Source organism: Oryctolagus cuniculus, chromosome 1, assembly GCF_051225735.1.
Source record: "Oryctolagus cuniculus isolate XC-2025 breed Fujian yellow rabbit chromosome 1, ASM5122573v1, whole genome shotgun sequence".
Lineage (NCBI taxonomy): Eukaryota > Metazoa > Chordata > Mammalia > Lagomorpha > Leporidae > Oryctolagus > Oryctolagus cuniculus.
The window spans coordinates 201,516,323-201,529,140 of NC_142867.1; the positions used below are offsets into that span (position 1 = coordinate 201,516,323).

General features: G+C 57.3%; 1 protein-coding gene and 1 long non-coding RNA gene across 3 annotated transcripts in view; one reads left to right on the top strand and one right to left on the bottom strand.

The window, feature by feature from the left end:
- Positions 1 to 656: 656 nt before the first annotated feature.
- Positions 657 to 5,771, bottom strand: LOC138844785 (uncharacterized). The gene is made up of 2 exons (XR_011381184.2): positions 5,608 to 5,771; positions 657 to 920 (listed from the first exon to the last, which is right to left on the bottom strand). It is a non-coding gene; the product is annotated as an uncharacterized LOC138844785 (long non-coding RNA).
- Positions 5,772 to 5,803: 32 nt separating this feature from the next.
- TMOD1 (tropomodulin 1) overlaps positions 5,804 to 12,818 on the top strand; it is an 84,837-nt gene continuing 77,822 nt past the window's right edge. The window contains exon 1 of one of the 2 annotated variants that reach the window (XM_051856318.3): positions 5,804 to 5,960. The gene's annotated coding sequence lies outside the window, so the exon portion shown is untranslated. The remainder of the gene's footprint in view (positions 5,961 to 12,818) is intronic. The other variant, XM_089318688.1, reaches the window with a different exon arrangement.

A 12,818-nucleotide genomic window follows, 5' to 3' on the forward strand; every position in this document is an offset into this window, starting at 1 on the left:
GAGAGACCAGCCCTGAGGCTCAAGCCTTCCACAGTCCCCTTCCCAGCCTCGTGGCCACCTCCCCCTGCTCTAGCCACACTGCCCCTTATTGCTGGACCCCTACTTGTCCATCCAGGGCTGCTGGCATTGTAACGCAAGACTTGCTCTCCCTCCAAGCCTGGCTTATGCACCCCCTCGGCCTGCAGCTCCTTCTCCTCTCCCTGTTTTTGCCGGTCAGTGTCTGCCTGACTCCCGGGCTGCCTCCGTGGTGCTCCTTTATAGGATGTAACTGGCACACCAGTCACCCGGCTGGACCATGAGCCTCTCAAGAGAGGGCTGGGTCTTGGCCAGCTCTTCATGGGGGTGGGACAGGAGGACCCTGGTGCATGTTTGAGGGCTGGTTCTAGTGGGTGGCGAGGTGAGCCTTGATTGGTAGAGGCTGACACTCCCAGTGTTCTGGATTTCCAGCGGGCACGTGACCCCACTGTGCAGCTGGGGAGAGAAGTGAGACAGACTGCAGCAAACCCCCGTCTGTGGCAGCCGGGATCGGCGCAGTGTCCGCCTGTGTGCTTGCCAGTTGGCGGGCAGATGGACAGGCAGACCGGCAGGCCGGAAGCTTTAGATGAGGGGGGGAGGTGGGGCCTCAGAGTGGAGCCCAGGGAATTAAGCAAAGATACTGAAGATTTGTGGAAGTTTTTAGTCATCGTTCTTAGACCCGATAGCTTAGGTGTGGAAGCTGGGGAAGAGTGAAGCCTTTCTGAAGGCTCCCTGAGGCTGCGGCGATGAGCCTTCTCCACCTGGCAGCTTTGAAGTTTGATTTTGAGGGTCCGGCGTCGTGGTGCAGCAGGTTAAGCCACCTGTTGGAGTGCCGGCAGCCCACGTCTGAGCGCCGGTTCGAGTCCTAGCTGCTCTGCTTCGCATCCGGCTTCCTGGTAGTGACCCTGAGGAGACAGCAGAAGATGGCCCATGTCCATGGGCTCCTGCCACCCACGTGTGACATCCAAACAGAGTTCCAGGCTCCTGGCATCAGCCCGGACCACTGCTAGCTGTCACGTTCATTTGCAGAATGAACAAGTACATGGAAGATCTCTCTTGGTCTCTCTCTCTCTCTCTCTCTCTCTCTCTCTCTCTCTCCCCCCCGCCCCCGTGTCTCCTTATTGCTCTGCCTTACAAATATATAAATCTTTTTTTAATCTTCTGTGTAATGTAAGCCAGTTAGACAGCGTGTGATGAGATCATAAACTACTGGTAGGAAATATAGAGAGGACTTCAGGGGCTGGAGATAAAAAATATTCAAATCATTCATTTTTTGGAAAATCTAGGAAAAACAACAGAAAAGGATAACGATCTGTTTTTCATTTTAAGCATGTTGACATTAGCTCTCCAGCTTTTTAAAGTTTATATTTACCACTAAATTGCTTCAAAAAGCAGGAATACTTACATCGGTGAGCAATCACTTAGGGTGCAATAAAAATAGCAAGGCCCGTGCAAGTTTAAGTGAAAGGAGTGTGGACGTTTTTACAGTGCCTTTTCCTGCATGCACACACAAAAACCAAAAATCCTCAAATCGTCTTACTAAGGAAAAAGTGGTTTCCATTTCACTGACTTCATCCTCGTAAAGCGATTGTGTTTCTTGATGTAACTGCAGAACTGATGTTGGGACAGCGTGACAAACAAATGACATGCACCTCCACCTCACAGCGTCTTTGAAACTCAATCCCTGGGGACTGAAAGGCTAAGGTGGGAAGAAACTCTAGGAGAATGCCTTCATAACCCAGACTAGGGCAAGTTCTTAGCGGGACATACAAAGTGCTAGCCATATGTGTTAAAGCCTGCGTACCTGTTCATCAAAAAGATGTTATCAAGCAGGTGACGAGCAGGAAGGCCATCTGGCCCAGCAGTTAAGTCGCTGCTTGGGATCCTGCAGCCCGTGTCAGGGTGCCCAGGTGCTCACCTGCCGCTCCGTTGCCCATGTGGCTTCCTGCTAGTGACTGGGCCCTGCCACCCATGTGGGAGACCTGGCTGGAGTTCTTGGTTCCTGGCTTCAGCCTGGCCCAGCCCTGGCTGTTCAGGCAGACATTTGAGGAGTGAACCAGAGGATGCAAGATCTCTATCTCTCTACCTTTCAACTAAAAATGAAATAAATAAAGATGTTTAATAAACGTGAAAAGGCAAAGCAGAAAGTGAAAGAATATAATTGAGGAATATATCAGGATACCGGAAAGTTTGTGGGAAAATCAAAATGCTAAGCTTATTTTGGTGCAAACATCTTGAAATCCACGCATTTGGAGGGAGGGAGGGAGGGAGGGAAGGAGGAAGAGAACCCCGAGACTCCCGTAACCAAGACTATGCAGAAAACAAATGGGCAGTGCATGTGAAGTGTCACTTCAACAAAGCACTCCAACGGCTCAGGAGCCTTGAGAAGGTGCTCGCCGCCTTAGGACATGGGACGGCAAGTGCTGAGGTAGTGCACCGTGCCAGAATGGCTGAGCGGCCAGTGGTGGAGGTGGAAGCTGCCATGTGAAATGGCACAGTGACTTTTTTTTTTTTTTTTGGACAGGCAGAGTGGACAGAGAGAAGGGTCTTCCTTTACCGTTGGTTCACCCTCCAATGGCCGCTGCGGCCAGTGCACTGCACTGATCCGAAGCCAGGAGCCAGGTACTTCTCCTGGTCTCCCATGGGGTGCAGGGCCCAAGCACTTGGGCCATCCTCCACTGCCTTCCCGGGCCACAGCAGAGAGCTGGACTGGAAGAGGAGCAACTGGGACAGAATCCGGCGCCCTGACTGGGACTAGAACCTGGGGTGCAGGCACCGCAGGCGGAGGATTACCTAGTGAGCCGCGGTGCCAGCCTGCACAGTGACTTTTTATTTATTTATTTATTTTTTGACAGGCAGAGTGGGCAGTGAGACAGAGAGAAAGGTCTTCCTTTGCCATTGGTTCACCCTCCAATGGCCGCCGCAGCCGGCGCGCTGCGGCCAGTGCACCACGCTGATCCGATGGCAGGAACCAGGTACTTATCCTGGTCTCCCATGGGGTGCAGGGCCCAAGCACTTGGGCCATCCTCCACTGCACTCCCGGGCCACAGCAGAGAGCTGGCCTGAAAGAGGGGCAACCGGGACAGAATCCGGCGCCCCGACCGGGACTAGAACCTGGTGTGCTGGCGCCGCAAGGTGGAGGATTAGCCTAGTGAGCCGCGGTGCCAGCCTGCACAATGACTCTCAATCAGAGTGGGGCGCTGCCTCTCCCAGCGCGCAGGTCAGGCACAGCCCGCAAGCCAGCTCTGGCAGCCGCAGTGCGTGCACGCAGAACCTGAGCCTACCGGGGAAGCAAGTTTACGGCGGCACAGACAATGGTCACTGAAGCCTGCAGACAGTTCAGTGTCCTTTACCAGTAAAGTAGGTTATTGTTTCAGAGTTGTATTTATGTATTCGAAAGGCAGAGAGTAACAGAGAGAGAAAGGGTGGGGGAGACAGAGAGAGATCTTCCATCCATTGGTTCACTCCCCAGATGGCTGTGACGGTCGTAGCCAGGAGCTCCCACGTGGTGGCAGAGTCCCAAGCATTTGGGCCCTCCTCTGCTGCTTTCCCAGGCCATTAGCAGGGAGCCGGGTTGGGAGCGGAGCCAGCAGGGACTCCCACTGGTGCTCTGATGTGAGCATTGCAGGCAGCAGGTTAACCTGCGGCACCACAGTGCCAGCAGCAGACTTTTTTTTTTTTAACTGTAATATATTCACACGATGGAAAACTCCAAAGCAAAGAGAGAGACCAGCTACAGCTGCGTAAAACACCACGGCTTAATCCCACAACACAGGGTGGAGCAAATATGCTCCAGGAAGAAGAAAGCATGGGTAGAGGGTAGCTTAAGGGTCAAGAAAGTGGTGCTGTTTGAGAAGGGGCTGAGACCCCGGGGCCAGGCTGGCTTTTGGCCATCGGCACTGCCTCCAGACGGAGTGCTGGCAGCACAGGTGTGCACGCTTTGAAGAGTCACGAAGCTGCATGTTTAAGCTGTGTGCACGCTTTTGAATGCATTAAAATCACGTGTGATGATTAAATCATCACCGTACTTTTAAATGGGTGGCGCAGACGACTTGAAGAGAGCATTGTCTGGGCCGGCGCTGTAGCATAGCGGGTAAGCCACCAGCATCCCATATGGGTGCCAGTTTGAGTCCCAGCTGCTCCACTTCTGATCCAGCTCTCTGCTATGGCCTGGGAAAGCAGTAGAAGGTGGCCCAAGCATGGAGACTGCACCAGCATGGGAGACCCGGAAGAAGCTCCTGACTCCTGGCTTCGGATCGGCGCAGCTCCAGCTGTTGCGGCCATCTGGGGAGTGAACCAGCGGATGGAAGACCTCTCTCTCTCTCTGCCTCTCCTTTGCTCTGTGTAATTCTGACTTTCAAGTAAATAAATATATATATTTTTTTTGACAGGCAGAGTGGACAGTGAGAGAGAGAGACAGAGAGAAAGGTCTTCCTTTTGCCGTTGGTTCACACTCCAATGGCCGCCACAGCCAGCGCATTGTGCTGATCCAAAACCAGGAGCCAGGTGCTTCTCCTGGTCTCCCATGGGGTGCAGGGCCCAAGCACCTGGGCCATCCTCCACTGCACTCCCTGGCCACAGCAGAGAGCTGGCCTGGAAGAGGGGCAACCGGGACAGAATCCGGCGCCCCAACCGGGACTAGAACCCGGTGTGCCGGCGCCGCTAGGCGGAGGCTTAGCCTAGTGAGCCACGGCGCCGGCTAATAAATAAATATTTTTTAAAAGAGAGAGAGCATTGTCTTATAGCCTGACTTACAAGAATCCACTTCTGGGGCCCACCACTGTGACATAGTAGGCTAAGCCTCCACCTGCAGTGCTGGCATCCCATATGGGTGCCAGTTCGTGTCCCAGCTGCCCCACTTCCGATCCAGCTCTCTCTGATGGCCTGGGAAAGCAGTAGAAGATGGCCCAAGTCCTTGGGCCCCTGCACCCATGTGGGAGACCTGGGAGAAGCTCCTTGCTTCAGATTGGTGCAGCTTCAGCCATTGTGGCCATTTGGGAAGTGAACCAGCAGATGGAAGACCTCTCTCTGTCTCTTCCTTTCTCTGTCTGTAACTCTGCCTCTCAAATAAATAAAATCTAAGAAAAAAAAAATACATTTCCACGAAAAAAAAAAAAACAAGACTTTAAAAAAAAACTTTATCATTAGCAATCTATATACCAGGATTAAAGAGTTGATTTAATTAGGACACAGCTCAGCCCAAACCTCCCCCTAATAATCCAAAATAAGGTGTTTCCCGGCACTCATACGCATTCCAGCATAGGAGCGGTTTGGTCCAGGAGAGCAATTGAAGTCTGGTTGGGTTTAAGTGGTTTGTTCTGGAGAACACAGCAGCCCTTCAAGAACAGGTGTGGTTACTCCAGCTCTTGGAGGTGTTCCCTGGTCAGTACCGTAGGGGTCGCAAGCATTAGACCCCATGTTCCCCGGACGGCGCTGTCGGCCCTTCCCGGCTGGGCCCTGCGAGCGGGAGCCAGCCCGGCTTCCACCAGCGAAGGCGAGGGCGCGGCCGCCACTCGCCGGCTCTGCTTCTACACTCGCCAGGATTCTGAAGGCGTGAAACGCGAGACCCCTCAGCGACGAAACCGTGCCCACCTGTCCCCTAGATAGCTCCGCTGACGCTGGAATTCTTCCTGGTTCAAGTGGGGAAACTGAGGCCCAGACCGGGCGCGATCCGCGCTCACTTGGCCGCGGAGCAGGGGCCACTCCCAGGTCTGGGGCTGTGCGCGGCGACCGGCGCCCCCAAGCCGGACGGGAAGGAGGGAGGGCGGGCGGGCGCGGGCGGCGGGCGGGGCGGGGCGCGGTGACAGCGCCGAGCGGGGCCCGCCCCGGCTCCCACCCCCGGAGCCCGCAGCGCCCGCCCAACGCGGCCGCCAGGGAGCTCGTCCGGCCCCGCGCTGCGCTCGCCTCGCCGTCGTCCGCGCCCGCACCGGCTCCGCCGCGCCCCGGTAAGACCCCCACCCTACACGGGGTCCCCCTCGCGCTCGCGGGGTTCCCTGCGCCCGCGCCGGGCCTCAGCCATATCTGGGCAAAATATTCAGCTGTCGCCGCCGCCGCCAAGAGGGACTGAGCGCGGCTCCCTCTATAAATAGCTGCCGCCTCGGGTTGCCTCCGGGGCTAGGGAGCCCGGGTCTTGGGGTCCGGAGCCCGGCGTTCGGGACCCCGGCGCTGCAGTCCCCGCCACCCCGCGCGCCGGCCCTGGCCAGGGCGTCCTGCCTCTGGACGTCTGCGCCGTGGCTGCTGGGGCGAAGAGGTCCCGCGGGCTCTGGGAGAGAGCACCGGGGTCCCCGCTGACCCCAGCGCCCTCCGTGGAGCTCTGCGCTCTGCTGGGCGCAGGTGGCGCCCGGGCGCGCACGGGGCGCGGCCTCTCGGCTGCCGGCGGAGAATCCGGAGTGGGAGGGGGCGTCCGTGCTCGCGTGGACGTGGAGCCGGGGTTCGCGCGGCACCGGGACAGAAAAAGTTTCCCAAAGTGCGGCGATGGCGAGGTTTTCAAGAACGGCGGTTGGGGCGGTGCGCGGCCGGGGGAGCGGGAAAGAGGACCCTCCGGCTGTCACCGACTCGCGGCTCGACCTTGGCAAGCCGCCTCTTTTCTCCGGCCCGGGGTCCCCCGTTTGTCGGAGCAAGGAACCGGGGCGGTGATAGCGGGGAAGCGCGCTCTCGACTGCCCGCGCTCCCGCCACCTGTTCGCCGGCTCCCTGCCCGGGGACGTCGGAGCCCAGCCGCGCACATCGGAAGCGGTCGCGGAAATCCGCCCCCCCCCCCATTCAATAGTGTCCCCGGCGCCCAGTGGGACCCTTGGAGTAGCCTGGGCCGCGCACACCCAGGAAGCGCACCCCTTGGGTGCTTAGGGTCACCGCGGCTGGTAGCCATCACAGCCTTGGCCAAGCAGCATGTGGCCATATGGTGACCCTGGGAGGCTATCGGTGCTGGTCCAGCCGCCCCTGGCCTGTTTCCTCACCAGTGTGGGCCCCGGGTCCTGGCCACCCGGCCACCATGGCAGACCCTGGCCTCTGCAGCGGCCCCTTGGTGGAGACTGGGAGATGAGCAGGCCCAGGCTCTTGCTGTGTGAATCGCACAACCAGACCCTGGGTCGCTGCGGGATCGCCTGGAGGTGACAGCCGTTTCAGTCTGGGTCCAGGGCGGCAGCCCCCTGCTCAAGGTCACAGGGGGCAACGGGGGTGCAGCCTCCAGGAACCTGTCCCTGCTCTTCCATGGCAGTACCCCACCAGCGCCCCCTCTTCTGGGCCCCTGAACTACCCGGGGGCTCAGACTACAGTGCCCTTATCCTGAAGCTTCCCTTGCCTCTGTCCTTGTCCTGCTGCATGGTTTCTCTAAGGCTGGCTGGAAGCCTCCCAGATGAGAGCGAGAAGGAGCCACAGTGCGGCCAGGGAAAGCAGGCGCACCGCGGCTTTGGGGCTTGTCTGCAGGGAGCGGGTCTCACAGACAGCCCTTGGCCCTGGAGCCACTCACAGCCTGAGAGGGAAGCCAGTGTCCTCTAAAAATAGCCTCGCCCCACCTTATCAGGGCTTCACACCTTCTCCCCGGAGCAACAGAAAGTAGAAGCGGGTCCTGCCAGCCCTGCGCAGAGACTGCTAGACACAGGTGCCGCTCAGAGTGGGGGACCCGGGGTCCAGAGGGAGCCCGGTCTCCCTGGGAAGATGTCCCGACCTGAAGAGAAGGCCAGGGAGGGGTGGGAGAAGGGGGCTTCCCTGGGGCGAAGGTGGCGGGGAGGGGGAGAGGGGAAGCTACCAGTTGCTGTACAGACATGGGTGTGGGGTGAGGGCTGGGAAAGGCCAGCGGAAGTGGCCAGGCTCTCGGGGGACTCTGGCCAGGACCCTGCAGAGGGTACAAACCTGAGATCCGCCAGGGACCCAGCCTGCCAGTCTGAGCCTTGGTTTCTTTCTCCAACCAACGGGGACATCAAGTACCCATTGCCTAGGGGCTGCTGGGAGCTCATCGAAAGGGTACAAGGGAGGCTCTGAGGCCAGAGCCTGGTACCCTGGGATGTTACTAGTGCTAACGAGGGGCAGAAGTAGGAGACAGTGGGAGCGCAAGTGGAGACAGAGCTTGCAAGTCTTTCTCAAAGCTCAGATGAGAAAGGAGGGAGCTGGGGACTGGCACAGAAGTGAGGCAGGTGCTTCTGGGCTGATAAGAGAGTTAAAGGAGAGGCTGCGGGGTGTGCCCATGGCCAGGACTGCAGCCTGCTTTCCTGGCCACTGAGGGCCGCAGGCTGTGCAGGGCGCCTCCACGGGGGACAGTGCAGAGGGTGGTGGCAAAATACTGCAGAGCCTGGCTCAGGCCCGCATCTCCCGGCTCACTTGGGGGTCTGCGCAGGAGGGTCGCGCCGGGCCAGGAAGGGTGACTGGAGCCTGCGTGCAGGCCCTGACACCTTGGCCTTGCTTGCTCTGAAGTGACGTCATCGATAGATGACTCCGGCTGAGCCCAGTGCTAGTGGCCTTTTCCAGCCAGTGTTTTGATTTTTCAGTCCTGCTAATGGACCCGCCTCGTTGCCAGCCTTTCTGAAGAAGCCAGCTCACTTTCCACTTAAAGCCAGAGCCCCCAAACAGATCAATTATTTGGCTGCTAGGAGCCATTATCCGTTGAAAGCCACAGGCTCATTGCTGTGGAAAAACATGAATCAGAGAGCAGGGCTCTGGGGTCCTTGCCTCTCTCTTGTTCTGCTGCGTAAATTCTCCTGTTGGTTAATCGCAATAGAACCTGACTCTCTGTGCTTTTAATGATAATAAGGAATGAGCTCATTGGAGTCAACCCAGGACACGTTCTGGAAGGTTCCGGAAGGTTCTGGGAAATTTTCTTGGTGTCAGGAGGAGGCACTAAGTCTGTGACTGACCTGAAAAACTAAACAGAACTCAAGCATTTATTTTGCTTCTCCTGCTTGTCCATCCTTTTGTTTTCCTCTCAGAGAAAAACAAATGTGCGCCTGCAGAGGAAAGAGGGAGGGAGCAGACGAGGGGAGACAGCGCCCCCTGGGCCCCTGTCTCTCCTCAGAGTCCCCAGCTCCAGCCCCCACTCTCTGGGGCTCCCAGGGTGGTGGCCCCAGCGCCATCCCTGGAGACGAGCCTGGTGGCCGCTGAGGCACGGTCCCTGCTGTCTGCTCCCGTGCTCAGAGGGAGCAGCAAAGCCGAGAGGCCTCCTGGCCCCTCGTGGCCTTGTCCCTTCTGCCCCTGCCTAAGTGTTGGTGTCCTCTTTCTACCCACACCCTGTCGCAGTGACTCCTGGGGTCCAGCCAGGTGTGGCGCTGCCTGCTGCCTGCTGGGCAAAGACACTAGGACGTCGCCAAGGCAGACTCAGGCTCATTTGTCACCCAGCCCTCCTCCCCTGCCCCCAGCCTTGTCACCATCAGGAGGGGGACATCACCTACCCAGGCAGCGAGCCCTAGGCCTCCCTCCTCTTCGCTGCCCCACTCCTGGGGGTCCCAGAGCCCTGCCAGTGCCAGCTTCCTTAGTATCTCCTACATCCATTTCTGTCCCCATTGCTCCCCTTGGGGGCTTCGCCGTCTCTCCCCATCAGCGTGAGGGCCTCTTCAAGGCTGTTTGCGTCTCGGGGTCTCTCTTTGCATGCCGCCGTTAAAAAGTCTTCAAGAAGCTGCCACTCCTTCAGGGACTCCCGCTTCCCACTGGGTAGGGACAGCTTCCTTGGTGTCTAAGACGGGATCCCAGACTCTGTCTCCCAAAGCACCTGCAGCCCTCCTCCCAATCCCCCATCCTTCTGGCCATGGTGCGCTTGGGCCGCCCGGCCTTGGCCCCGTTGATCCTTCTGCCTGGAATGCTGTTCCTCTGCTCTTCTCAGCCTGGAGAACTCGTCATCTTCCTCCAGAGCAGAGCGCTCGGCTGCCCCACCTGCCCCACCTGCCCCACCTGCCCCACCTGCCCCACCTGCCCCACCTGCCCCACAGCCCCCTGCGCGGACTTCAGAGTGGACGTGATTCTAAATGGAGCTGTCTGTGGACATCTCTTCCCCTCGGGCCAGACGGAGAGCTCCTTGAGGACAGGGTTCCCAGCGTGTTCATTTCTGCTTCCCCAGCTGCCTGGTCCGTAGCACAATACAAGCGCGGTGGGCATTAGTGATGGAATGAATGAATGAATGAATAAGGAAATGAAGGTTGTGTGATGACCACAACAGTCGTGCACCACCAACCAGCATTCACACGCATTGCCCAGTCTCGCCAGACCGGAGGCTTCCCGAGGGCAGGGCCCACACCTGCTCCCCCCGACCCTGGTGAGGGAGGCCCCGCAGGTGCTCATAGCTCTTCCTGCAGCGAGACCCCGAGTCCCAGCAGGCATTGTGCCCCGCCGTCCATCTGAGATGTGCATTCCAGCCAACGGCACTGCTCTCCCGGCTGCTAAGGGCCTAGATCAGTGCTTCTCTAACCTTGGCGAGCATTTGAGTCGCTTGAATTTTTTTTTTTTAAATGCAGATTCTGGTCCAGCAGGTATGGGATGGGGCTCGAGGTTCTGAATGTTTAAGGAGCTCCTTGTTTCCAACAAGCTCCTTAGATAAGGAGCCTGAGGGTCCCAAGAAGCTCTCTAAACACAGAGTCTGGTGCGGATGCCACATCTGCCAAGTGCCGCCCCGGGCGCAGCCAGGTGAGGGCGCCTCTCCCAGGGTCCCCCTGGCCTCTGCAGGTGAATGCGCTGGCGTCAGCACATGAATTGCTGGCTGTGAGCACCGTCCGCGAGCGCACGGTGCACACCTGGCCAGTGCTGGGGAGGGAACCTGAGACTCTGAGATAGCAAAGTTGCCCCGGAGCGTGCGAATGGAAGGCGAGGGAGAGGGAGACGTGGAGATGGGCTTCCTCCTTGCAGGCTCAGGAAGGTGTAAAAGTTTAGGCAGATGCAGCATTGCATGCATTGGCTGATGGTGTTCCTGCAACACCCCATTGATACCATTAACAGGGTTTGACATGGCCGAAAATAAACCCACAGACGTAATGTAATTGGTAACACCAGAAAGTTTAAGAAGACGGTGCAGAAGCCTTGAAGATTATGAACGTGCACTCTTTGGGAATCTGATTAGAACTGTGGAGGCTTGCTCCAGGGAAGTAAGTGCGTCCATGCGCACAGCAGGTGGCATTGCAGTGGGCGCGTGCCTCCCTTGGGAGCCCACGCGAAAGCCTAGCTTAAGAACTCCCAGTGTAGAGGTTAAGGAGAAGAGACGACTCCAGTGTCCTGGCTGAAGATAGCAACTGGATTTATTTATTTGGACACTCAAATCGGCTCCCAGGAGCAGGGATCTGGGAGGCAGCAGATGATGGGTCACGTACTTGGGTCCCCACCACTGATTGAATCCCAGGCCCCCGGCTGTGACCTGACCCAGCCCTGGCTGTTGTGGGCATTTGGGCAGTGAACCAGCAGATGGGAGACCTCCGTCTCTCTCTTTCAAATAAAGTTAAAATAAATAAATAATTTATCTCAAATCAGCTCTGAGATGCATCATGGCAGCCCAGGGGAGAAGGGAGACAAGATGGATGGGAGGACTTCAAGCCTGACCACAAAGGAAGACACCTCAGAGAAGGAGTGAGAACTATTTCCTTAGGCCAGCTTCTCAGCATATTGTCGTGATGGGACAATGGAGAAGGCAGTTTAACATGGTGGGTGAGAACATGGCCTTGGGGCTGGCGCTGTGGTGCAGAGGCTGAAGCTGTCTCCTCCAGTGCCAGCATCTCATACGGTCACCAGTTCGAGTCTCGGCTATTCCACTTCCAATGCAGTTCCCTACTCATGTACCTGGAAAGGCAGCAGAAGATGGCCCAAGTCCTTGGGCCCTGCACTCACATAGGAGACCTAAAGGAAGCTCCTGGGTCCTGGCTTCAGCCTAGCCCAGCTCCAGCTGTTGCAGTCATTTTGGGGAGTGAAACAATGGATAGAAACTCACTCTCTCTCTCTCTCTTCTCTTTAACTCTGCCTTTTTTTTTTTTTTTTTGACAGAGATATAGACAGAGAGAAAGAGACAGAGAGAAAGGTCTTCCTTCCACTGGTTCACCCCCCAAATGGCCGCTACGGCCAGTGCTGCGCCAATCTGAATCCAGGAGCCAGGTGCTTCCTCCCAGTCTCCCGGGCGGGTGCAGGGGCCCAAGCACCTGGGCCATCCTCCACTGCCTTCCCGGGCCACAGCAGAGAGTTGGACTGGAAGAGGAGCAACCAGGACTAGAACCCGGTGTCCATATGGGATGCTGGCGCCTCAGGTGGAGGATTAACCAAGTGAGCCATGGTGCCGGCCCTCTAACTCTGCCTTTTAAATAAAATAAAATAAATTGTAAAATAAATAAATAAATAAAAGCATAGCCTCTGTATATCACCTCCCGATTCCACCCGGTACTGGCCATGTGATCTCAGGTAACACCTGTGCCTCAGTTTCCCCAGAATAAAGTGGGGTTACTGTGGGAATTTCAGTCGCTGCCTCTGCAGGATGAGAGTGTTAGGGGGATTTATTGGTCACACATGGAAACTGGGCCGTGCCCAGGACATCGTCAGCACCCTGAGGTCTGAGCTGCTGTGTTATGTATGGGCCGACAGCACGGAGTAGCGATGGTGACCTTGGCCAGTGTACTGGGTATAACAGTGTCCCCCAAAAGTCATGTCCACCTCCGAATGTGACCTTACCTGGAGATCGAGTTTTTGGCGATGTCATGAGCTACGATGAGGAGATGCTGGAGTAAGGGTGAGCCCTGAGGCCAGTGGCTGGTGCCCCTCTAAGACAAGTGGACACACACAGGCCAGAAGACGGCCATGTGGTGATGGAGCCCTAGGTTAGAGCTATGGCTGTAGAGAGGTGTGCCTCCTGCC